The sequence below is a fragment of the Maylandia zebra genome, linkage group LG18, assembly GCF_041146795.1.
Source record: "Maylandia zebra isolate NMK-2024a linkage group LG18, Mzebra_GT3a, whole genome shotgun sequence".
Taxonomy (NCBI): Eukaryota; Metazoa; Chordata; class Actinopteri; order Cichliformes; family Cichlidae; genus Maylandia; species Maylandia zebra.
Genome location: NC_135184.1, coordinates 19,124,581 through 19,150,593, shown reverse-complemented (window position 1 = coordinate 19,150,593; position 26,013 = coordinate 19,124,581). Strand labels below are relative to the sequence as shown.

Here is a 26,013-nt window from a genome sequence, read left to right as displayed (position 1 = left end):
GTGGAAGTTTCTATCTATTATGGGTTTAATCTTTAAAAAGCTTATCAGAATAATTAGACATTTTGGGACATAAGCATATTGGCTTTCTTGCAGAGAGTTCTGTGAGAAGATCAATTCAGTTTCAAGCCTACAAGCATGAATAATGAGGATGAAGCCTTGAGGCAATTAGCTTAGTTTACCATAAAGATAAGAAGCACGGCGGGGAAAGTTAACACGCTCCCTGAAGTTACAAAAAACATGTTGCAGTATCTCTAATATCCACAAATTACCACACAGCATCATGTTTGTTTAACCTTCACACCCACATGCAAAACAACAGGAAAGATCCCAAAAAAGAGAAAAACATCTTCATAAAAGTAGTGACCCAAGGTTCATATAATGGACACATCTGTATGAAATGTACTAAAAACACCATTTGTGGGTTTTGCCACAACACAAATACTCATCCTAATCTCATCTACAATACTTGTCAGCAGAGCAAATAGCCATGTTTCTCAAAATGTCTTTAAAATTGTAATAATACATTTTTGAGCATGTGGTTACTAATGGTCCTTTTATATTCACTTGGGAAAATGCAAAAAAGAATCATCATTAATTAATGAACCCACCAAAAAACAAACAAACAAACAAATAAATAAATAACAGCTTGTTTTTTTCTACTTTTTGATTTTATGCTATAATCATATGCATGTGAAGAAAATGTGCCACGGACCAACTTTGATTAAAAACAGCAAACTGGAGCATCAGTTTGGCTCATGCACCATCATCAAGGTTGTTCTAATGTGTAACGCGCTAGCTTTAAGTTTCGTCTCCGATTGGCGGCACTGCAAAAATTATTGAAATTTAAATCTATTGTAAAGTCAATGAGGCTCAAAAATTTAAGTCTGATTAAACAAGTTAGCTATTAAGGTAACTTTTTTTTCCAATACACGTATTTTTCCAGGGTATTCAATGCAAGTGCAATTATGTGACAAGCAATTAAAGAAGCTCATTAATTGGTGGTCACATAAATATGAAAAATTAAATATTTAAATCAATTTAGGCCTGAGGCACTTTTTTCCACTTCTTTTTTTGTCCTGAGCATAAAAATCCAAAAAGAAAAACAAACCCTTATTTATTTTTCAGGCGGAGTCGTAATGAAATAACAAAACTTTAATTATATATACACAGATTTATAGATATCTAGTTTAGAATTTGCCAATAACAGCTGACTGAAAAACTACAACAGTTGTCCTAATCTTATTTAACAGTGTAAGTAATGCAAAGGGAATAATACCGTAACTGTTCTGTTGTTTCTCATTCAAAATACCATTTAAACATCCCAAAAAATCTTTCAACAGCTACACAACGAGGATGATTTCCACCTTGCCACAGAGCCTCCGGGGTGTCTTCCCGGCTTCCAGATAGCACCTCTGATGTTTTTGGAAAGGTCTAATGAAAGTATTCTGAGAAGCGTCTCATCGCTCTCCAAAACGATATTGATCGGAATAGATCAATGTAAAGTCTGCAGGGTAAAGGCAGTATTGCCTCATCAGAATACTTTTTTCCATCAGAACATGGTGCATGGTCATGGTGCATGTACATGTAGAGTCTACAGTGAAGAATGTGAAATTCTCTCATCCAAACGAGTACTCTGATATTATAAAAGCCAAAAAAAAGCAGCTACTGCAGTATTTACAAAGGTAGAATTAATCAATCTCTTTACTGTCAAAAATCCATTGAAAATACTTGGTCAGCTGCCTCAATTGATGAGACAGCACACCAGGTGAACATTAAAGCCCAAACCACAGTGGTGCTAAACATTATTTCCCACATATAGACATTATGTTTCCTTACGAGCAAGTTGACCATTCACCGCCAGTCAGGTGCTATTCCAGTGGCTTTCTCGTTATGTGGTCAGATTGAGTCATCATTGTTCTACTCTGTGCATTTGCATTGATATGGAGGGTTGCACTAACCAGAAGCTGCAGAAGAACGAGGACTGGTTTGTGTACCACTATGCTCTGATCACAGTACAAGTCATCTGCAGAAGGAGAAACTAATCCCATAAGCAGATGATTATTTTACTTGTGTCAACCAAAATACTTGGCACTACATTATACACTCTATTTAGGTATTCATTTATGAATTGATAAACGATTCTTTATATCCTGGCACTAAACACATGTCTGTTAGTAAACACATGAACTGAACATCACACAGAAGAACGAACCAAACATACTGACTGCTCTTTCCAACATGTGGTACAGCATTTTAAAAATGGCTGCTTCTTCATGATGATTCAGTGATGATCTTTGTTGCAACCCATACCTCAGTGACAACAGACGCTATAGTCTTTTTAAAAAAAGGATGAAATGTACACTGTTTTCATTTTACACAGCTGAGATACTGATTAATATATCTGTATCCCTGTGCTATGATATTAAGTAAAAGTGTTTGCTTAGTTGAGCCAATTATTAGGTATACATTGTGCAAACCAACCCATAACAGCTCTGTGCTGCATATTAAGTAGAAAACCCAATCTATCTGAATGCATAGTCTATAAAACTATGCAAATGGGAGAACTGGAGCAGGTATAATTGCTGAGTGTGTGCTAGGAATGAGAATGGCTTTTCGTATGAGCTAAGGACATATTACGTTAATGACACCATTCTGCTAAATGGCAGACAGATGGAAAGTTCACAAAGACAAAGAGCTGTCTTAGTTCTTAATCACATGTGCAATTAACTGCAGTATGGATGTGATTTAATTGGCTTGTGGTAGCCATGTTTGATTGAAAAAGTTGTTTTGCGGTCATATTAGGCTAAATCTTGGAACAAAGACAAGTTTCACCTAGAAAGGAGTGTTTTATGACCAAAACAAAAGTGGAAGAGTTGTAAGTGTGAAAAGGGGAGCAAATGAAGCAACGTGCACTGTAGTACTGACAGGAAAAACAGAATAGCATTCCCACTGAGATCATGAAAATCTGAAGAATATGTAGATTTTAAAAGGACTTTGTAATGTATGCATTGCAGAGCTTTTCCACCATCAGTTCATTGCAGGTTAAGAATTGATGCTGTCTGAAAACTAAAAATCTGTTTGGCATGCACATGCTGTTTATCATCCAGGTGTCAGGCTCTGAAAGCAGCTACCAGACTAACCCAAACCTGCATCTGAAAGGACGGGACGCCATGAAAAATGGAATTCGACTTGTAAATCATTTAAACAGTATTTTTAATTGAAAATGGCACAAAATGTACTTGGTTGTGTTCAATTTTGAAGGTGATGTTAGCAACACGTGTCAAAAAAAATGCTGGGATAGATCGAAAGGACCTATCGCTGATAACATGACTGTGAGTCTTTCAGAAGGAGCTACTGTGAGGCATTTACAACTCTGTGATAGAAGGCAAGTAATTCAAGTTAATAAACTATTTCTAAGAATAACAGAAATATTTAAGAATTTCATCTTTTTTCATCTGGTACAAAATATCACCAAAAATATTCAGAGAATCCAAAGACGTGTCTGCACCCAAGAGAGGCAGCTAAAAATCCTGAACGGTCATTATCTTCTAGCCGTAGGGTGACACTGGATTAAAAACAGTCCCAATTATGTGGTGGAAATCACAGCACCGGCTCAGGATCTCTAAAGACCATTTGTCATTGAACGCATTTCACCGCTGGAGCCACACATTCCAGTTAAAACTCGATTGTGCAATTCATAACCAGGATTGATCTCTGGGCGCTTTACATTCTCGGATGGTCAGACCTTCAAGTATCACGACTAAAACCCCAAAAAATTCCTAAAAAGCCAGGCTGATAACAGTGTACAGGCGGAGGTCGAGAGTGAAATTGTCCTCTTCTTTGACAAATTCAAACTGTATTTTTGTTTTTTCTGGAAATCATGAATGTTGATATACCAGGTAGTTTTTTCTCTTTTTGACACTCAAAACATAAACAGACTAACTAACCTTTGTTATGTGCAGTTATTTAGGAATTCTTACTAAGATAATCTGTGCCTATGAAATTTAAAAAGAATCTTGATTTATTGTCACAAGAAGTCGTGGATTACCAATTTATGCTCTGCCTAACTCTTTCTTGGACTTACTGGTTGAACGGTGTTTCTCCCGTATTTATCAGCACTTACAAATGCAGATACCAACAGATTGCGCATAGCTAATATCAGCTGATAAATTAGCCTTTGTCTAGTGTTAAACATTAGAAGCGCTATGACTAAATCTAGCAAAAACTGGCTACGGCAACTGGTCTCTTCAGCTCCCAAATGTTTAGATTTATCCTAAAAGAAGAGATGCACACACATACCTGTTCAAATTTTGTTTTAATTTTTAAAAACTCTTCTTAACATCTTTTTTTACATTATTTTCAGTTGAATACAAGTGTTAAATGAAATGCAAATCATTGCATTCTCACGTCTTACACCACATCCCATTTGGAAACAGGTTCAAATGCAATTAACTATCTTCGCAACTTTGAAAGGAAAATATTCAAAGTTGCAGCAGATTTCCATTATGCTTATGAAAACTTGGCTTTGCTTGACTTGGACATGTCTCAAATGACTTTATAAACTTGAGCTGGACTTGCCTCAACAGATTTAAAAACAGCACTGGCTGCAAGGCTTTCCACGCTACGCTCTCGTTTCTTACTCCAAACCGACACACTGGATGATGTACTTCAAACATCAAAAAGACATCTTTACTCACTCCAGAGTTTGCCTCTTCCAAACATACTGAAAATAAAAATACCAGGCTATCGTCCAACCGAAATATAAGGAAGACATATCTTTTCTGAGCCAAGTTTACAGCTTATTAGAAGACTTTGTTTTTAGGCTATCAATTTGACAGGTTAATTACAAGGAGAGAAGACAGCATGCAGTATGAACCATCTCATTTAAAATCAATTTAAATATTCATTAAGGCTATTATCAGAACTCTAATACTAATTCATAGTCTGATCATGTCATATAGTTGCCCAAGTAATGAATACTAGATGAGAGGATTTTTCTTTCGATGTCGAAGTTTTATGATCTTCACTGCAATACTACTGTACCAGCTGAGCGGTTTTGAGCACCGTGTAAAGTACACATGTTCCAAAAAGGCTTAATGTCACATTTGAAGAGATCTGCATGCTTCACAGCTGAGGCAACATAGCTAACTTCTGCAGAATTTTTAGTATTTAACCTTATTTTTGCCTCTATCAAATTCTCCAAAATTGCTCATTCAACACAGCGGAACCAGAATCAGAATTCATGCATTCAGGGCACATTTTAGGGGACATTTATTCCCCCCCCCCGGTGATCAGCGTGACTTTCCTTCCTAAATAAAGGTTATATTAAGGCAGCACATTTAAATAAGTATCAAAATGGTGCCGTATGGAAGCTTGGACGGTACGAGTGCAGATATCAAACAGCAGCATCAAAAGTTTGCCTCTCACCACAGCACAGCTGTTGTATAAACAGAGCCAGAGCATATTTACCCTTTAGCTAAAGGTGTCTCTTGAGCCGATATGTTTATATATCCGAACATCCTTCACAGGCTGCCTGGAGGGGGCTCACGCCTGAACTTTAAGCTTTTTACTTCACAGTAGGGGAGAAAAAGCAACTAGTATCAGAGGTCATTTGGAACACTTCCCTTTTTTTCAGCTATGTGCTCATACATGATCACTCACAGCAGCTACAGCATCAGCACACAGGAACACACCTGCATCCAGGGAATTGCACCGTGCAGTAAATATCTTGAAAAAATACGTTTGAAGAAGAGGTTGAAAGAGATGGAAGACCTTTATGGATTATTTCCCAGTGCAGACAGCGAAGTGGGAAAAGGAGGAGAGCGAGAGAGACAGAACGAGACAATGAGGGAGGAAAAGAAACGATGCTGCTGCAGAAAGAGGGGGAAGTGAAGAAGCAAAGTCAGACGGAGAGAGAAAGCGTCACGGCTGCCGGCGTGAGCCGTGTGGTGTAGGAGGAAAAGAACCCAAAATGCAGGCAGTTGACTGGTGATGAGAATGAAGTTTTATTTGCAGAAGTGGAGCGACTGAACAGGTAGTGAGACAAGACGAATGACTGGAAAAAACCTAGACTGGGAAAACTAAATAACAAACCTAAGCATGAAACGGGGAGCGGAGAATGCAGAGAGACGTCGTTACACCGAGAAACACAGACGATCCGACGATGAACAGAAGCCAACACACACTATAAATACACACTAGGTAATGAGGAGATGACATGCAGGGGTGGACACAGCTGATACTAATGGACATGATGAGAGGCAGACCTACAAAGTAAAACCGGAAACACCCAGACTGTTTAGCAACAAAAACACAGGGACCTGAACGGAGCACAGAGGGGAGACACAGGTAGGGATAATAAACACGACAACCAACCCAAAGAATTAATACAGAATCAGAATAAACACCAAACACAAGATGAACCCAAAAAGAAACACAAAACGCTGGGTCAACGACCCAGGATCATGACAGAAAGGGAGAGATAGTGAGAAAGACAGACAGTAGAGAGAGAAGAACACCAAATGTTAAGTAGCAATTGAAGTGGAAGAATTCCAGTTTGGATTCAAGCTCCTTGGCTAATGAGGATCATTAACGTGGCCTGCCCAGCTACTCCAAACGCTGGGGAGGACTGCAAGAACGAGGATAAAAATAAAACCTCTCAAGCATATCCCCACAAGATTCATAAGGCGGGCACTTGTAAAAAAGATATAACACATGCTGGCTACGGAAGGTACTTCATAATGTAACACCACATGCCACAGATCCTGAAAACAGCGATACTTACCCAACAAGTGCACTCAGCTGAACTCTGAACTGTTTGGATTTAAAGCACAGTGGCAAAAGAAGCCATTTTCGCCCCGCTATTTCGCAGATTGAGGTGATAATGTCCATACAGCACTCCATGATACAATATAAATCAGAGGCTTATCAGTTCAGCTGTGTCATCCCATTTGGGAAATTTGCCTCACAGGTTCGGGACGGAAAGGCGAGGGAAAAAGGGCTCCGGTGTAAAGCTCTCATATCTTACGCACATTATTTCAAGTGGGCAGTTCACATTCCTCCACACATTTTATGATCCTATCAGCTTTGTCGTTTTCCATCTCTTCAATTGCTGTTTAACACACTGTAAAACTGAAGCCGCACACAACGCTCAAGCTCAAAAACCAATCCAAGTTCCGTCCTGCCCCGTAAATCATATGTGATATACAGTTTTTAAGCACTTCTGACCACATTTACAGCACAGTCCATTGATTGGCTACATTCCTGGGTTTAAAAATAGTTCCTCAATGGTTCCAAATAAAGGAAAGAGATGCCTTCGTACAAAATCTAACCTCTGCATACTGTTTAGAGTATGTGAAATTTGAACATCTCGCAGAAAAACCTCGAAGTTTCGGTTTCGTCGGCCCTTCGGTCTATTATTTTTTCCTTGAGAATGCTCACAGACTCTGCTGTTTGAGACTCGAGGCAGTCAAACAGACAAGTGTCTTGATAAGATTAGCATAATTGGCACATTCATCCGTTCTCTGTTAATAAAGTGCTTTGTGGTTGAGAAATCAACAGTGTAGAGATGTGATGCTCACTGTTGGATTGGTCTCCAGCGTTTACTTAAACAGCCTCAGCTTTCGTTAGTACACAGTAAAGATACGTTTTGACTACAAAATATTCCCAGATAGGGTTGTGCAGCCTTAAGCAAATCAATTAAATCTCAGCAAAATGAAATGAACAGCAGTTTGAAGATGCTTCTGGAAAACCAAGAAACTGTGCTGGCAAACCCGTTTTCATTATTGCATGATGAAAAGCACTGTCATGGAACACAGGAGTATGTGAATGTTTCTGAATCGCTGAAATAAAAGAGCTGGGTTGTTAGATTGACAAAATACATAAGCACAATTGATCGGTAACAAATGTGTTTTTTTTATCTCTTCTCTAATTGTATTCCAGTCTGCACACAACATTCATGTAGCAGCTTCTTGCAGTTTAAAAAATGTTGTTTTGTATTAATCAATTAAAAAAAACAAAACATATCCTTAGCAGGGCTTAGAACTAGATAAATACAGGCAAAGATGATCTACAACGCAGGACATAATATACCATGTCATTATTTATTTAACAAAAACTGAGCCAAAACGCAGGAGCTACTATTCGCAGCTATGGTGAAAAAACAAGTACACCTTTACTGCTTCCATGGGAATTAAGAGGGTAAGTCGCAGCCAAAAACTTGTTAATCAAATAACTGATCGTCAGCATGTGTGAAAACCTCTATAAGAGCAGATATTTGGACAGTTTGCTGGTCTGCAGCATTCGGTGGGTGTTAACACATTGACACAATCTTCTCAGGAGTGGACGTTTCAACAAATTCAACCCAAGGTCAGACCGCGTAATGCTCGGAGAAACTGCTAAAAACTAACAAGCCACATCTCAGACTCTACATTTAGCATGTTAAATATCAAAGTTCATGAGAGTACAATTAGAAAAAAGCTAAACAAGTACGCTTTGTTTGGAAGGGTTGCCAGAATCTCTCTAAAAAGAACATGGCAGCATGACGTGTGCTGAGCTGCATCTGAACAAACCCCAAGGCTTCTGGAACGATGTCCTTTGGACGGACAAGACTGAAGTGGAGATATCTGCTTATGATGCACACCACCACATGGCAAAAACACAACATGGCATATTTGTGCAGTTTGCACCAACAGTCAAGTATTGCAGTGGAGGGGTCATGATTTGAGCATTTACAGGACCTGGACACTAGAAAGTCATCGAGGCGACCGTGAACTCCTGTGAATACCAAAGTATTGTAGAGTCAAATGTGAGGCCATCTGTCTAACAGCTAAAGCTTGGCCCAAACCGGGTCATGCAACAGGACAATGAACCCAAGCACAGCAGCAAATCGACAACAGAATGGCTGAAAAAGGAAAAGATGCTCCAGACCTCAATCTGGCTGAAATGCTGTAGCGAGACCTTAAGAGAGCCGCTGATAAACGAATGCCCACAAACTTCACTGAACTGAAGCAACATTGTTAAGAAGAGTGGGTGAAAACGCCTCCGCAACGTTGTGAGAGATAAAATCATAGACAAAACAACTGCTTCAACAAGTTAGTGCTGCTAAGTTTAATTCTACAAGCTACTACATCGTAAGGTGTACTTAGTATTTCACACTGCTCTTTGGTTAAGTTTTTAAATAATCATAAATAATGATGTTGTGCTATGTCATGTGTAGTCATTCATAAGAGGTTTTATTTAGCTAATTTTAGAACCTGCTAATGACCAGATGATTTTTTTTTTATATCCTCACACATAAAACCTCAGAACACCAGGCAGGTGTACTTTATTTTTCACATCACTGTATTTGTAGCCAATGATTTCACCAGTTATCCTGATGAACATCACTGGTAGCATATCAGCTAATTAGCCTTGTGTAATCAAATGAAACTTTGCTCTGTGTGGTGAAATCCAATGAAGTCATTGACTGTGTTCATCCAGACAGCCTTTATGAGGGAAAAAGAAACAAACACGATTGCAATGAATCAGATTGGACTCCATATCAAAAGACTCCAGATCTGGACCAGGGCCAAAAAACTCAATATGTACTATTTAATTTAACATCATTATGCTAACTGACCTTGTTTTTAAAGGGTTTTACAAAAACAGCATATTTGCACTGCCTTCGTGAGCACTTACACTATTGTTCTCCATAAGGTTACACCACTAGAACAGAGCTGGAGGACACGGCACCCAACAGTCTGTAAACATCTATTAATACTGAAAAAAACAAAACAAATAAATAAGGGTTAACTTATAGATGTTGGAAAGGTTTATGCAATGTAAACAAAGATGTTGCATTCATTTGTCAATCTATTAAGGAGTTAATTATCATATCCATTATATTCTTGGTTATTTTCATTACAAAACTTGATAGAAATCTATCTTGCTTATCAAGTTATGCAACATTATATACAATTTATCTTATAAATAATCATAAAATTATTAATTACAGCACTTTTACAGCACTTTTACAGCCTACTTATCGGTAAGTGTCTACCTGCCGCTGATAACAGAGGGACAGATGTGAGTGTGACAGGTGCTGCAGGGAGTGGGGTAAAAATGCTGTCCTGCTGCGCTGTTCTTAAATAAAGAGGGTTGTTCAGACAAACTGTAGCCAGCTTGTCTTTCACAGCACATAGTGTCTGTAGTCTGGACAACACCACCCACCAAGAAATCAGGACTACAAAGCCCACAAGTGTCTCCGTATTGAATATTCAGCATTTTCAGTGGACTTTTTCATGCTTACGGCGCAACTGTGAAGTTGCTGTCAGCTGTGTTTTCCCAAGTAATCCGTCTAATGAGTTGTCCCATTTCTCTGCAATCAATGGCATTCTTAATGTCTTTTGTCATCGATTATTTTGCTAATATTTATCTAACAATGAAGACAACTCCCTGCTATCAACTCTGTTGGACACAACCTCGAAACTGAGCACGCGCACACAAGCACTGAGTGTGTTTGTGTGTGGTGGTGGTGCGGGGGAGACTGATGCAGACAGACAGGTACATGTCTGGCACTGGTTTAAAGCAGAGGCTGGGTGGACTATTATGTACAAGCGCATCAAAAAATTTTCATTAGAACGAAATGGGAAATCAGGAATAATAATAAATCATAATAATGGGCAGACCTCCTGCCTGTATAAACATGTATTAGGAGATGTGGATGCCCCATAACAACATGGCAGCTGCACAATATTCAACCATGAGGTAATGAAGCTGACAAAATGCGGTGCAATGTTTGAGTGGTAAAATTAAAAACTGACGTAGCTAGTACTGAGTGGGCCCTCCTTTTGCCTTCAGAACCGCCTTAATTTTTCATGCCACTGATGACTGACACACTGATTCAGAGATTTTGGTTCATGTTGACCTGACAGCATCACACAGTTGCGTCAGATTTGTAGGCTGCATGTTCAGAGATGCTCTTCTGCAAACTGTTTTTGCGATGAGTGACTCTGAAAAGCAGTCTCTGACCTATGACCTCTGGCATTAGCAAGACATTTTCATCCAGAGAACTGATCAGCAGTTTCTGAAATATTCCATCCATCCATCCATCCATTCGCTTCCGCTTATCCTTTTCAGGGTCGCGGGGGGCGCTGGAGCCTATCCCAGCTGTCATAGGGCGAGAGGCGGGGTACACTCTGGACAGGTCGCCAGTCTGTCGCAGGGCTAACACATAGGGACAGACAACCATTCACACTCACATTCACTCGCACATTCACACCTAGTGGCAATTTGGATTAATCAATTAACCTATCCCCACAAGCTGCATGTCTATGGACGGTGGGAGGAAGCCAGAGTACCCGGAGAGAACCCACGCAAACACGGGGAGAACATGCAAACTCCACACAGAAAGACCCCGGCCTGATGGTGGAATTGAACTCAGGACCTTCTTGCTGTGCGGCAACAGTGCTAACCACCGATGGATGGATGGATGGATGGATGGATGGATGGAGAACTGATCAGCAGTTTCTGAAATATTCACACCAATCAAATCTAGCACATCAATGTACAGAATAATTCTGGCATGACAATTTGGTACGAGATCCACATCCCTCAACTGCATGCGTCGGTTTATTTGGGTGTCACTTAGCCAAAATCATCCCATGAGGTTAATGGTAAGTGAAGAAAAGCAAAAGAAAGGAAGAATTGTAGTCTTCTGCTGACTCCTCCACCTTGGAAACATAAATCAGAGCCCTCCATTCGGGATTCATCACACAGACTTAGATGATAGTGCAGGAGGCCACTGAGGTGATTCCTTGAATGATGAACCACGGGTGAAAGGAAAGGAAATTCTTTATTTCCACAGAGATTTCTCTTAAGCTTTTAAATACTGCACGCTGTACAAAGTGTGTGATGTAAAAATAGTCGTGCAAACGTGCAAAACTTGACAATGAGAAGAACTGTGTTCATGTTAAGGTGCTTGTTTCTAAACCACAATAACACTAATCTAATTACCAAACAAGAAGAGAAACTACTTACGCGAATGATGTAGGCGCTTGAACTCCAACTAACAGAAGAACAAATGGTTAAAGATTTGTGTCCCCGTTGTGCGGTTTCTTTCCTGCTACTGTGTTTAAATCTGTGTGGCTTCTGATGGATGATTCACCCGATAATGAGAGCTGGATATGTGCACATTTAACTGTCTTCCTAATGATAAGTAATGACGGTAGCTTAGCTAACACAATTAACGCTGGCGCAGAGGAAAATAAAATTCTCCCAGAATGAAGTATTATGTAAATTATTAATTAGCACAGACAATTGCAATCTTGTTCGGCTGCCCATTGGCACTCGAATAAATGTGAATGATCTGGAAACAGAGAAAGGAAGATTGTGAACATAATCCCAACACAGAGGGAACGTGAGAGAAAAATTTAACAAATACCACCTGCTTCTTAAGCAATTTATCGAAACAATTTGCATTTGAAATTGGACCTCTAGACACGGAAACAGACTCTCGGCAAATGCAAAAAAAAACAAATGTGGAAACCATTTGTGCACTTCTGCATTTGTACTTCAGCTATTGCGTCTCCATTAATCTGGCAGATATAACTCTAGCTGTAATGAGTGCCCTAGTGAAATCCTCTAAATCCACTGTTATAGATTGCAAAAGTCCAAAACTAGAGGCCGGGTATAGTAATCTGTTTTTAATTTGAGCTCCAATTCCACAATTTCTGTACATTCTACATTAAATGAAGGACGCATGTTTTATGAGCATCAGTTTCCACAAATGCATTTTCACTTGTACAGATGCCTCCTCCTCCATGTGTGCGTGTTTTCTGAATATATATATATATGTGTGTGTGTGTGTGTGTGTGTGTGTGTGTGTGTGTGTGTGTGTGTGTTTGTGTTTGTGAGACATAGAGAGAGACAGAGTGAGTAATGAACAGATAAAGAGCCAGCGTGAGCCAAAGACAGAGGGAGTCCAGTGCAACAAGGGGGGGGGGGAGAGAAAGAGAAGAGGGTGGGAGAGAGAGGGAGAGAGAAAGTGATCTCTCAGATTTGGTGTCTCAGCTTAATGACACTGGACCCACATGGGAGAGAAGGAAAGCAAAGCTCAGTGCGAGAAATGATGAATCCAAAGACAGATAACCTCCAGCCTCGCCATTCGCAGCCTACACACACAGAAAAAAAAAAGAAAACCTCAGAAATGAACTGCTCAGCTTTTGTGTCGACAAGAAAACCTAACCAGCACATTTCTCTCCACCTTCTTCTAACTGCACCTGCCTTTCTTTTTTTCTGTCACTCTCTTGTCAAGTTCCGTACAATATCGTGTCAATTGAACCGCCCAACCTCTCCTCCCGTTCCGACCGTGGACAATATGTCTGGACGACTGTGACAAATTAAACCGACTCAATATATGGCAATAACCTTCACCGTATAGCAGTGAGGGAGAGGCGGAATGGGAACGGGAGAGGAACGGGGACTCAAAGCGGAACGGAGACGCTGGCAGATGGATGACGGGATAGATCGAGCATGGCGTGGTATTTACAAGGCAGGTATAACATGAGAACGCAGAGAGAGGTGGTGCATATATAGACCAATTTTCTAAATGTCACCATGTCTAATAATAAGTCAGTGCAGCTTGAAGTCACTGAATTATCTGAACTGGAAAGACAGTTAATTAACCTAAGAAGGCAGCAGTCCACAAGAAGGCACAGTGCTACAGGCATATGACAGGCTTGGGAAAACAGGATTTACCTCACCAAGTTTTAAAAATATTGCAATATGATTACAGCACAGCTCAAATTTATTAGATGTCTTTTTTTTATTTTTTAGATTAACCCTTATTCATGTTAATTAAGTTTGTTTGTTGTTTGAAAGTAATTTCCTAAAAGATCATCAAGAAATTTCACCAAAAAAATCTGCTTTTTTGGGGGGGGGCTTTCTTTTTCCATAACTGACGTGATAAATGAACAAACCGGCAGCTTTTCCTGACAGACGTGACAAATTACACTGAACGGCATCAGGCTCTCTAATTAATTTTCTCAAAGCAAGCTTTTATAATAACCCGTATTAAACGGCTCACGTGGCTGCTATTCAGGCGCACACCTTTGCCTGGTAGGATAAACGGATTCAACAGCACACCGAGATGCACTTCGACTACACACGCACGCATTCATGCAACGCACAAACCGGCGAGAGGGGGGTCGTTAAGAACCTATTGTAGTCTTCCTCTCTGCTCTGCGTGATAACGGCTTGATTGATAATGAGGTTCCAGAGCTAATCACCTGCCTAGAAGAGTGTAAGTCACATGCTCTGGCAAGTGATGCACTTTGCTAAAATAGAGGGGGGTAAAAGAAACAGGACAGCAGAAACTCTGTGCATTGGTGAAGATATAGGACTGACACACACACACACACACTTGTCACAAGCACAATGTACCTGCAGAACATGTACTGCCACTCCACACAAGCACAAGTTAACTCACCCTTGCTCTGAGTGACAAGCCGAAAGCTTTCAAATTGGCCCTGGGTAATCTTCTCCCCTCTTGCTCTCTTCACTCTCTCCGTCCCTTTGGCTACTCTCTCGCTCCCTCTCTGGTAGTGCACGGATGTCCTGCGGGCGGCTCACCCCCTCTGTGTGGCTCGGCGTAAGTGCATCGATCTCTCAGCCAAGTGGTACGCGGGTCCCGCTGTTTCCACGAGACTCAGATGTGCTCGCTCCTCTCCACTGCTCACTCTGCTTCACACAGCTGCAGAGGGAAATATGAGGACCGGCAACGTGGTACTCCTCTCTCTCCCTCTCTCTCTTTAGTAAGCTAAGACTCTCTCTCTCTCTCAGGTTGTCAGTTGCTGCGATGCTCACCCCCGCTATCTCCTCACTCTGTCACTCTTTCTTGCTGAGCTGAACTGTATGCTACCACCATCGCTCTCTTTTTTTTTTTACTGTTTCTCCACTGACTCCTGTGCCTCTCTCTCTCTTACTATTGATCCTTGTATCTGTGTCTTAGCTAGTGCAGCCTCTAGTGGCTGACTTCTCTTTATGCTGCTCAGAAAGTCAGAATTATTTATTTTATTTAATTAATTCTTTTTTTTACTCAAAGAGAAATTGAAGCTGAATAATAAATAAATAAAGCAGAATGGGGAACAAAGTGAAATGTCACAATTCAGCTGATATGGGTTTCAGCTAAAGGTTATTTTCATTATTTTTTCAATGAATCAATTGCTTCATTTCTAAATGCGAGCAAATGCTTAAAAGACATTTCGCCAAAGCTCAAGGTGAAGGTCATCCTGTCCAGTCAATAGCTACCAACACAATGATGGCAAGCTTACAGCAATGGAAAAGTAGAAAATTTTAACATTGAAAAAAGTTAAAACATAAAATTATATATATAGAGAGAGAGAACTAAAAAAATTACAATCAATTGCAATTAATTAAAAGTTAACATTTTTGCCAAATTTTTGTTAAACAGTGCAGGCTTTCTATGAATAAAAGATGAAAATACATCTTAGCATACATTCTTATAAAACAAAAAACGGTTTTATCATGTGTGATTGTAAGTTTCACTCACTAAAAATGAAGAAGAAAACTATTTGATGACCAGAAGCACGGGACAGGACAATTGGAAAACCACGTGACTGGTAAAAAGCAATATTGCAAAGACACTCAGATAAAACAAAGAAATGAAACAATACAACAAAATTCTATTTTTTCATACAATTAACTTTAAATTTAAAGCACAATAATTAGATTTACACACCAAATCAAAACACTGATCTTTCTCAATGAAACTCCAAAATCAAAAACAAATCCAAATAAACACCTTGCAAGGTCACGAGACGTACACATTTACTGGTCACTCCAATAGGTAGACGTGGTCAACTGATTGTTAATGAGAATATATAATAAGCCAATCACAGGGAAGAAACTCAAAGCATTTAGACATCTGGTCAAGATGACCTGAAGTTCAAAGCGAGCGTGAGAATGAGGGAAACGGTGACATAAGTGACAGTCGCTCATAGTACAACTCCATATAAAGTACGTGTTGCCAACTTAGCGACTTTGTCGCTATATTTAGCGAGTTTTCAGACCCCCTTAGCGACTTTTTTTCTAAAAAGCGACTAACGACAAATCTGGCGACTTTTTCTGGTGCATTGGAGACTTATTTATGACGACTTTTTGACGTGAAAGGGCGTGTTGCTCTTACTCTCAACAAGCAGCGGTGCTGCCGTGGGCACCTCACCCGTGCTAAAGCGCTCACGGGCGGAGGATAGTCCTCCCCCAGCTGCAGGAGATGTTCACACCTATGCGTCCAAACTGCAAATGAACCGCACATGAGCGAAGCCGCTGCTCCCGCACTGAGTTCTTCTTTTACTGTTATGCTGTTTTGTGGATCACAAGGTTTAAAACTACTTATAAACACACACACATAAAGGAACTCCACCAGAGTGCCAATTTCGGGTCACTTTTGCCGGTCGAAGCCCGGATAAAGGAGCAGGGTTGGAATTGTGACATTAAAAAACAATAATTGCTAAAATAAATTTAATTTGTAGTTCTAAATAAATTCTAAATGCATTTAGGACGTTTTTTGCTTCCACGATATTATTTCTCTCTCCAACAGCATAGGTTACAATTATATTAGCATGACCAATTATGCAAATTAGGCGATGACGTCATTTAGCGACTTCTAGCGACTTTCAGGACAGCCAATAGCGATTTTCCTTACTGAGGAGTTGGCAACACTGCGTCCAACCCTGAACCAGATGGGCTACAGCAGCAGAAGATCCACACTGGATGCCGCTCCTGTTAGCTCAGGCTATAATTTACATAGTTTAAATCTATGCCATGAAGAACTGAATCAGTTCAGAAAGCAAAGGGTGGTCCAAGGCACTACTAACAAGGTGTACCTAATAAAGTGGCGGTGTGTCTACATGTCTCAAAACACGCATTTGCTTTTTACTGACCTAGCTTTAGTTAGCCGACTTTACTTTAGTGGGTCTGTTCTGAGCCTTCTTCTAAACACACTAACATTAGCTCGCCACCCGTTAGCTCTCAAATAACTTACCATAGAAAGATACTTTGAGGAAAGTAAGCAGAGACAGCAAAATGTCTGCAGAATATCTTCCAGTCAATTAAATCAATATTAAATGAAGACATGATATTTGGGAAAGATTCACTCTGGACCTCTGCATTTTGGCTCAGTGCTGCCACCAGTGGCAAAAAGGGATATTGATATCCAAGCGCTCCCATCAGCTCTACAGCACAGGGTGGCTAAAAAAACACAAATCCAAATTTATATGAGCATGTGTTTTGACAGTATTTTGATATGCATCACATATGAGTACTATTGAAATATTTAGCTGCATAAAGCAGTTTCCATTTACTTTTTTTAGTGCTTAGTTTTCCTTTCAGGACTTTGCAGGCCAGGTTGTGAAGCTCCAAAGGCTACTTAAGGTTTTATTTTGCCTGTGTGTGTGCTCTACAGCATATCCCAAGACCTTGTTCCCCTGTCCAAAACTAAGCGAATCCCATACAAAATATTTTGTCTTTTGTTGTCTTTCAAAACCTCCTAAGATACATTTAACTCACTTTGTATTTCATTTGTGTCCGACTCTCTGTTTAGCCCTGTTATATTTTGTATTCCCCTAAATTTCTCACTTCAGCTCCTTCTCTTCTTGCCCTTGTGCGCGACCTGCCCATGTGTTTACCTGGCCGGCTCCTCTTTGCCTTCAAGCTATGTGTGCTTCCCTCGCCAGATCGTCTTAGTCATGTGCCAACCATTTCAGCACTCTTTGCCTCGTGTTAGTCTTCCCATGTGCCCGTGTGTTTTGTTTGCCAGGTTGAACTGACTGTTCATATACTGAACTTTGCTTTGATTGAGCAAAGACTGAGCCTATGAACTTTTACCTGATCTCCCAAGGCGTGCATGCAAGTCCCACTCTGCAATGCTTTGATCATTGCAATGAATGTTTTTTTTCTCTTGCATTCAAGAGAAAAATATTTTAGCCTTCTGCAGAATCCTTACATATCAAAATCACTAAATGATAGCTAACTGAAAGTTGTGCTATCTTGCAGCAATTCTGTTATATTCACATAAAAGTGAGAGAAAGTACCAGACTAACAGAAGGATAACAGTTATATATAAGACGTGGTTTTTCAAAGGTTGCTGCTGTGAGGGACATTCTGTAAATTCAACCTCCTAAAAAGTCCAAAATGAATTTTGTTTTTTAATTGAATGCAAAACTACAACCATTGCATGTTAATGAATAATGCTAAAAAACATTATTTTGTTTTGATCATTCTCTGTGTGAGTAGAAAAGGTGTCAGGGAGCCTCATTTGATAGACCCAAGTTCAAATAGAGAATAATAAGTTGGCTCCCGTCATTAAGAAGAATGGCAGGAGAGGGTTTTTTTCCCCCTAATTTGACCATGATCCCAAGCACACTGCAAAAATCAGCAGTAGTTGTTGGCTGACTTGAATTGAATAGGACACCCATGGAGCATTTTAGAGGGAGGCAAAGAAACAAAAACCTTGCAGCTGAGAGCAGTTGAAAGGAATAATCTGTGAAGAATGGATTAGCAAGGCTAGCGTAATCTGTGCTCAGGAGGATCAAATCAGTCAACAAAAAACACAACATATTAAAAATAATAATAATACAAGATGCCATCACTGGCGAAGAGTGCACGTAGGCATGTATTTTTTCATCCAGCATATCAAATCTATTTGTTTTTACTTGTAAAATTAAAATCCCTTAACATACATTTGAGTCACTTCATGTTTTTGTGATGTCACATGAAATTGTTGCAGGTTGTTTTTTTTTAATGTCACTTTGACCCTGTAATCCCAGATTATCGTGCATCTACAGACTTTTTCTCTGACTGATGAGTTTCAAATTGGCAATGTGCTTTGTTTTATTATATATATATATATATATATATATATACTGTATATTATATATAGATATTGTTTGCACACAGCTGAATGACAAACACGGAGCTGTGTTCTCAGGGAAACGTCTTCACCAGCACTAACACTGTTTGTCAGATAGGTGCAGAAGATGAATAGCAGCACCTGCTGGTTTGCTACTACGCTTTGATTCCTTTTACTATTACCTCGCATACACACCAAAAAACACAATTTGCTCATAAGAGGTAAAGGCTTTGCTGTGTTGTACACAATTAAGCAACAAAAGTCAGAGAGGTTTAGTTCACCACTGACGTCTACTAATTGGTTAAGCGCTGGAGTGAAGTAGAAAATACTCTTTGTGATGTGTAAATGCCCAGTTTGCATCACTGAACTACAGGTGAAGAAAGAAAAATCATCAAACAGAGCTGCGACAAAATATGTTTCTTTAATGTCACTGATTTGGCTGCTTGTTGAGTTGCAATAAAGAAAGAAAGCACCCAAGAGGAGTGCTTATGTTTTATTCTTAGTGAGACACGTGTGCACACTCACACGCACAGAGCAACTTGTGTTTACAATCATCACAAACAGGATCAGGAGATCAGCCAAAAATACCTCAGGCTTTCCAACAAACACTATAGATAATTGTGAGTTTGTGTAGGAAAGAATATGTGGGCTGAATGGGTAAGACGCTGGCCTAGATAAGAATCCACAGGGTGCCATTAGCCGGGTACGGCAGGAAAACCTGATGCTAGCTGTCACAGCTGATGAACAGATTTTAGTCGGAGATCACTCACTGGCTTACGCGCAGATCGACAAAGCGAGCTAATTAAAAATGCTCGGTAAAGAATCCCAAGGCAAAGATAAACACGGTATAAAAAAAATAAAAAGTCACACATCCCAACACGTGGAGTGTGAGAGTATTGTAAAAGCAGCTTTTACTTGGTGGAATACATGCATTTTTCACACTGGCAGTTTCATTGTTCGGTTAAAACCGTTGATCCACAATTTACAAAAATAGACGATTGTGAAAAACATAACCAGTCTGAATAAAAGTGGATCAGTACAACTTCAGACTCTTGAGCTTTCTTGAAAGACAGAGCACGAGATTCTATTTAGAAGAAAAGAGCTGAAACACACAGGGTCAAGGCACTGAGTGGCTCTCCCACTGTGGTAAAATGAACCGAACATGAGGAAACATACATGTGCATGTGATCGAAAACATACATGTGTTGAACTTGTAGAACAAGTAAAACAAAAACAGAGAACAGAAGCTTGGTTTATTCTGTATGCCAGAAGCTCATGAATTTAACATAGACAGTTACATGGTGAAAAACATGATCCGTGGACACCTGCCACACTTTTTCAGCTCTGACAAGGATAGGTTTCACTTTCAAATGTTTTCCTTGAACCTATAAAGAACAGACAGTGTACTTTTCCACTGTGGAAAACTGATATCTACTGATAGTGATTTGCATTTACATTATTTATTTTGCTGGTATTTTTCGCTCTTACATTCATACACTCTTCACTGTGTTAACTATGGAACGCCAGGACTGCCATAATGAATTAATTAAATACACCATTAAATAATTAATTAAATGTGGCAATAATTAATTAAAATTGGAATTAATTAATTAAATAAATAGTTATGATATATGTAATTAATTAATTATTGACACATTTAATTAATTATTTATGTATTTCACGTTTTAATTAATTATTGACACATTTAATTAATTAATTATTGACATATTTAATTAATTATTTATGTATTTCACATTTTAATTAATTATTGACACATTTCATTAATTATTGACACATTTAATTAATTATTTAATGATATATTTATTTATTTCATTTTGGCAGTCCTGGCGCCTGGCTCTCGTCATGAAATAATTTTATCTGTCAGCCTCACCCATCAAACTCAGGGGGCGGGGTTAACGCTGATCGAGTCAAAACCATTGCTTTGGCCTGGTGGCCATTGTTTCTAGCACACAACAACCGGCATGTGGAAGCTAACAGAACTGAGCTTTGAAAAACCCTGTTTGTGTGTTACCAAATACCGTTTTAATATTTTTTTAGCCGAGAATGTAGTGGTTTAATCTTCATGTGTCTGGTCGGTTTGTCAAGATACAGCCTCTTTGCAAAAGTGTTTTGATGATTTCGGAGATGTCATCCCAGTCTCACGGCAAAGCGTGGGATAGACCCGCTCGCCTCGCAAGCAATCCCACCGACAAAGCGCAGGCCCCGGTACACAGCTGTAGTAACCCCCGCTGACTTCTTTTACTGAGGTTATATTTATCGGTGTTTTATTTCCTGATGTTCTTATGTGTCCTACGTGTTTCAGTCGCCAATTCTGAATTATAACTAACATTAAAAACATGTTTAAGGAGGAGAGAGAGCAAATAAATCTGTTTAACATCTGATCTTTGGGTTTTTGTTCAGTAATCAGCGTGACCTGTGTATAAACACATAAAAGAGATAACGTTGGTGTTTCCGTCATGTAGTAACTGCTGGCTTTAACTGTACAAAGGTTGTTCGACACTATGAAACACATACAGACTTCATGATGTTCGGCTAATATTTTTATTGTGAATATTAATCATGCTGACCTCGCTCTGTACACCACGCAGCGAGGTCAGCATATCCACGATATCCTCAGCTCCATGAGTTAACACAAAGTTTCCCAGCTGACTATCTAACTGCCAACTATTCCAGAGACGTGAAAATATACAGCATAAAGAAAAGTGTAAGAGACTCAGCAGCAGATTAGAATAACAGTTATACATTTAATAAATCACCAAATGAATCCAAGAAACGAGCAAACCTGTTCCGACAATTTGAGTTTGTATTCCCTCAGCTGCAGACTCGCTGCTGTTTAAATGTTTGAAAAGGAAGATTAGATATAAAAAACGTCAAACATAGACTCAGTCTGCCTTCACATTTGATATGAGGCCAGCACGTATAGTGGCCTCAGCAGGCTATTACTGAAATACACGTGCTATATCATAAACTATGATATAAACAGGGAGGTCCTATTAACATGTTTAGTTTTAAAGGACACCTTCCTGCCTTTAGTCTCATTCATGAGCAGTATTAGTTTTCTTCTAACATCCAGAAGTCTGCACAATGTGTTTCATAGTTTGTAACAAGCCTTTGACAGGTAAACATAACATGACCGAAAAAGCAAAAAAAAAAAAAAAAAAAAAAAAGAGAGAGAGAGAGAGAGAGAGAGAGAGAGTTGACATAAGAAGAGAAAATGCTCTCAATTATGGAGACAGGCAAATGGTTCATTTATGTTTGATGTGTGTTTATTCCTCCCTAAATATCGTCGGTGAAGTTCGCCATGCACGTCAGATTTTCCTGCGCATTTTTATACCTCTGCCAACAGAGAGAGAAAAAAAATCACATTCTAACAGACAGCTGGTGCTTAGAATACAGTTGAATAACTATTAAAAAACAGATGATATTTAGATGATAGTTCAGTCTAACACATGTGCCAGTGAACCATTAAACGTCTGTGAAACTATGCAGTTATGAAACGTAACTTTAACCTCAGCCAAACCGATTTGCTCAGTTGTAAATAAAACAGCGAAGTAAACGTGACCCGACAGACAGAACCTGAGTGAATGAAGTCCAGCGTTTAACCACTGAGAGCTAAAACTCAGCTGAGGTTTGAAAGCTGTGTGCCGGTGATTGGACATCAGCCGCTGATGAAGCTGCTTCGCCTATAAAGTGCTCTGTAAGGAAACGAGCTCCAGCAGCTCTGCGCTCGGGGAAAACACTATATTTACTTATCTTGTGCAGAAAAATGCGCTGACATTGCGTTATATCGAGTACCGGCTGCCCAGTTAAACTGTGACTATCACCAGGTAACGTAGGCGTGTTTCTTGAATTAGCAGCAGGTGTTAAACAGCTGACAGATGAGGAGGAGGATGCATGCAGGTAAACTGAGGGTCTGTTGAGCTGATCGCTGGTTTCGTGAGAAAAATGTCAGCTCGTTCTTTATGTTACAGAAGCACAGAGACACAAGACCAGGCGGAAAGAGACGATCGTTCGGTGAAAATGAGAATCTGCGAATGCAACATGTGGAACACGGAGAGTGGAATATGTAAACAAACCGGTTAATGTACCCCCTCGGTGCACTCTGCATGCTAACTGTTAGCAGAGCTAGTGAAATCTCTGAAAACATCTGAGCACTTTTGCAAACATGTTCTATGTTGACAACCTGACCAGACATACGTCGCGACATTCGCGGCTAAAACACTGTTAAAAGTGTAGCTGGTGACAGAAAAACGGGGTATTTTAAAACTACACCACCACCATTGCTGCTTGTGATTTGATCTGCATTCTGGGATACCTGGCTGCCCCAAGTCTACACAAGCAATCGATTTTCTAGGATCGACCTGTTTTGACTTACTTTGCACGGCAACCAATCAAATGTTAGAGAAGCTGCATGGGCAGCGTTAACCCCGCCCCCTGAATTTGATGGGTGAGGCTGACAGATAAAATTATTTCATGACGAGAGCCAGGCGCCAGGACTGCCAAAATGAAATAAATAAATATATCATTAAATAATTAATTAAATGTGTCAATAATTAATTAAAATGTGAAATACATAAATAATTAATTAAATGTGTCAATAATTAATTAATTAAATGTGTCAATAATTAATTAAAATGTGAAATACATAAATAATTAATTAAATGTGTCAATAATTAATTAATTACATGTGTCATAACTATTTATTTAATTAATTAATTCCAATTTTAATTAATTATTGACACATTTAATTAATTATTTAATGGTGTATTTAATTAATTCATTATGGCAGTCCTGGCGTTCCATAGTTAACTGAAGGGATCATATAGCTGAAATGATTCATGATGTTATGCAGCTGCACAAACTTAAACTTAAATGCAGAATTCAGTTCAGTCCTTTGGTTATTCAGAGAAACACAGAGTCATACAGTTGAGGGACAACTTGGGCTGTCGATGCAAGACATGCTTTCATTTTTACACCAAGTTCTGACCCTGCCATCTGAATGTTGCAGCAGAAATCGAGACTCGTCAGGTCAGGCAACGTTGTTCCAATCTCCTGTCGTGAGCCCGTCCAAGTCGTGAAGTCAGTCAGCTGATCTTCGCTGACAGCAGTGGCACCTGGTGTAGTCTTGTACTGTTGTAGCCAATCTGTTTCACTTGTGATTTGTTTTGTTTTCAGAGATGTACTTCTGCATACCTTGCTTGCAACAAGTAGTTATTTGCCTTCCTGTCAGCCCAAAACAGTCTAGCAAGGTAGTTTCATCAAGACAACTGCCGCTCGCTGGGTATTTTCTCTATTTCAGATCATTATCTGTAAAACCTAACAATGTTAGCTATCAGAAATATTCAAATATTCTTATCTGACACCAACAATCATGTCCAGAGTCACTTTCATCAGATTTTCTCCTCATTCTGATGCTCGCTTTGAACTTCCGCAGGTCATCTTGACTACGTCTACAAATTGTTTCCATGTGGTTGGCTGATGAGATATCTTCATTAACAAGCAGTTCCTACAAAAGTGAGTGTATATGATTCACAGGCTTGTCAGATATTGTCTTTGTTTACAGTCTGTCACAAGTGCAACAAAGTATTCAGAGTCCTCACTCAATGACTGTGTGCATCATCCTCAGTTCACAGACTCATGAAAATCAAATGAAGGTGAAGAGCGGGCATTGCAAATGGAGATGCAGCAGCTAATTGTGTTTTAATTGAACAACTAGCATTCCAACAATAACCAGGCTTCAATTCTTAACAACTGAAACGTGCCATCGCCCACAAACAACAGTTTTGCAAAATCACTAGACCTACTCTGTATTTTTGTGAGCTTAGCACAAAACAAAAGTCTGATTAAACTGATTAAAATTACCACTGATTCCTTAAATATTTATTTTTAATTATATGTTTTGCTAAACGTGTTATTTGCGTAGTTGCTGTGCCTCATAATGTTTAGCAGTTAGTGTAGCAAAGTCAAATCCCACGTCAAGATATTTATTATGGCCATATTTTCTAATGTGTTCTTTTTGTTTCCTCTTGCTGTACTTATAATAAAGCTGTCTATGGGAGGATGTAAGTAGACACTTTCAAAAACTCTGCCAGTGTGAGGAATTTGATTCAGGGTGTGCGACTTGCTGCGGTACCTCAAAATAAATTCATATTGGAAAAATATTGCTTCGTCTTCACAGTCCACAAATAACATGCACGATTTCCAACCAGTAACAGCAATGTTAATTTTTGTGAGCAGCTATTTCCATGCAAAACACAGCAAAACGAGCTGCACTCTGCAGAATTATGCTGCTCTGCTGATTTTTCGAGTGATTTACCTCTTGCACGAAACATTCGTAGATGCAATGCCAGTGACATTTCCCATATCGAACGGCCATTCATTGCATCATTGTCATTTATGGGCCTGAGAAAGGAGACTATTTCATGAAAAATTGAAGGTAAGAAATGATTTCAATCACTTGTAGAACCTCGGCCTGTTTCTGCCCTGCCCTCTGTTGCTCCCAATATTCTTCTTCCTATTGTGTTGTCAGGTTTTATTCTTTATTTATGCCACTCTGTGTCTTCTACAGCAAAGCCTCAGGCAACATTGGCTGTATTTACTTTAGGTTCACTGTGATGCTGAACTAAATAAAGAGTGTAATAATTTTTTTAATCAGCAACGAGGTTATTCCTGTAAACCCTTTGCTATGGAAAAGTGGTTCCTGAGTAAGAAGTTGGCTTGCAGCCTGTGTGATGAATAGATAATATCGCACAGCTATAGAGTGTGAGAAGCTCATTCCATTGCTGAGCTACTATAGGATTCATGATAGATCCATTCTTCCTGGGAAAACACCGCAGACACAGTGAGCTTGTACTGTAAGGAGACCTTGGTTTATCACAAAGCTCAGACAAGGGCATCACAGAGAAATAGCATTCAGCGCTGTTCTTCTGAGCCTGCGCACTCGTGTCTATGTGCTTTATTTTTCCGGAGGATCAGGGGCACTGACTCGTGATAAAGCCTCCCACATCATTCTAGTCAATAGCACTTCACCATTGTTTAATGTTGGTAGTTGCGTGTGCCAATAATCCAATTAATAAATGTCT

The 26,013-nt window shown here is 39.5% G+C and overlaps 1 protein-coding gene across 4 annotated transcripts in view; it reads right to left on the bottom strand.

Moving 5' to 3' along the window:
- Nucleotides 1-14,878, bottom strand: part of tnr (tenascin R (restrictin, janusin)) — a 218,173-nt gene extending 203,295 nt beyond the window's left edge. For 2 of the 4 annotated variants that reach the window (XM_076876302.1, XM_014412311.3), the window contains exon 1: nt 14,468-14,878. The gene's annotated coding sequence lies outside the window, so the exon portion shown is untranslated. Of the gene's footprint in view, nt 1-12,018; nt 12,039-14,467 lie in introns of those variants that run through there. The other 2 variants (XM_014412312.3, XM_024806038.2) reach the window with 2 other exon arrangements.
- Nucleotides 14,879-26,013: the final 11,135 nt, after the last annotated feature.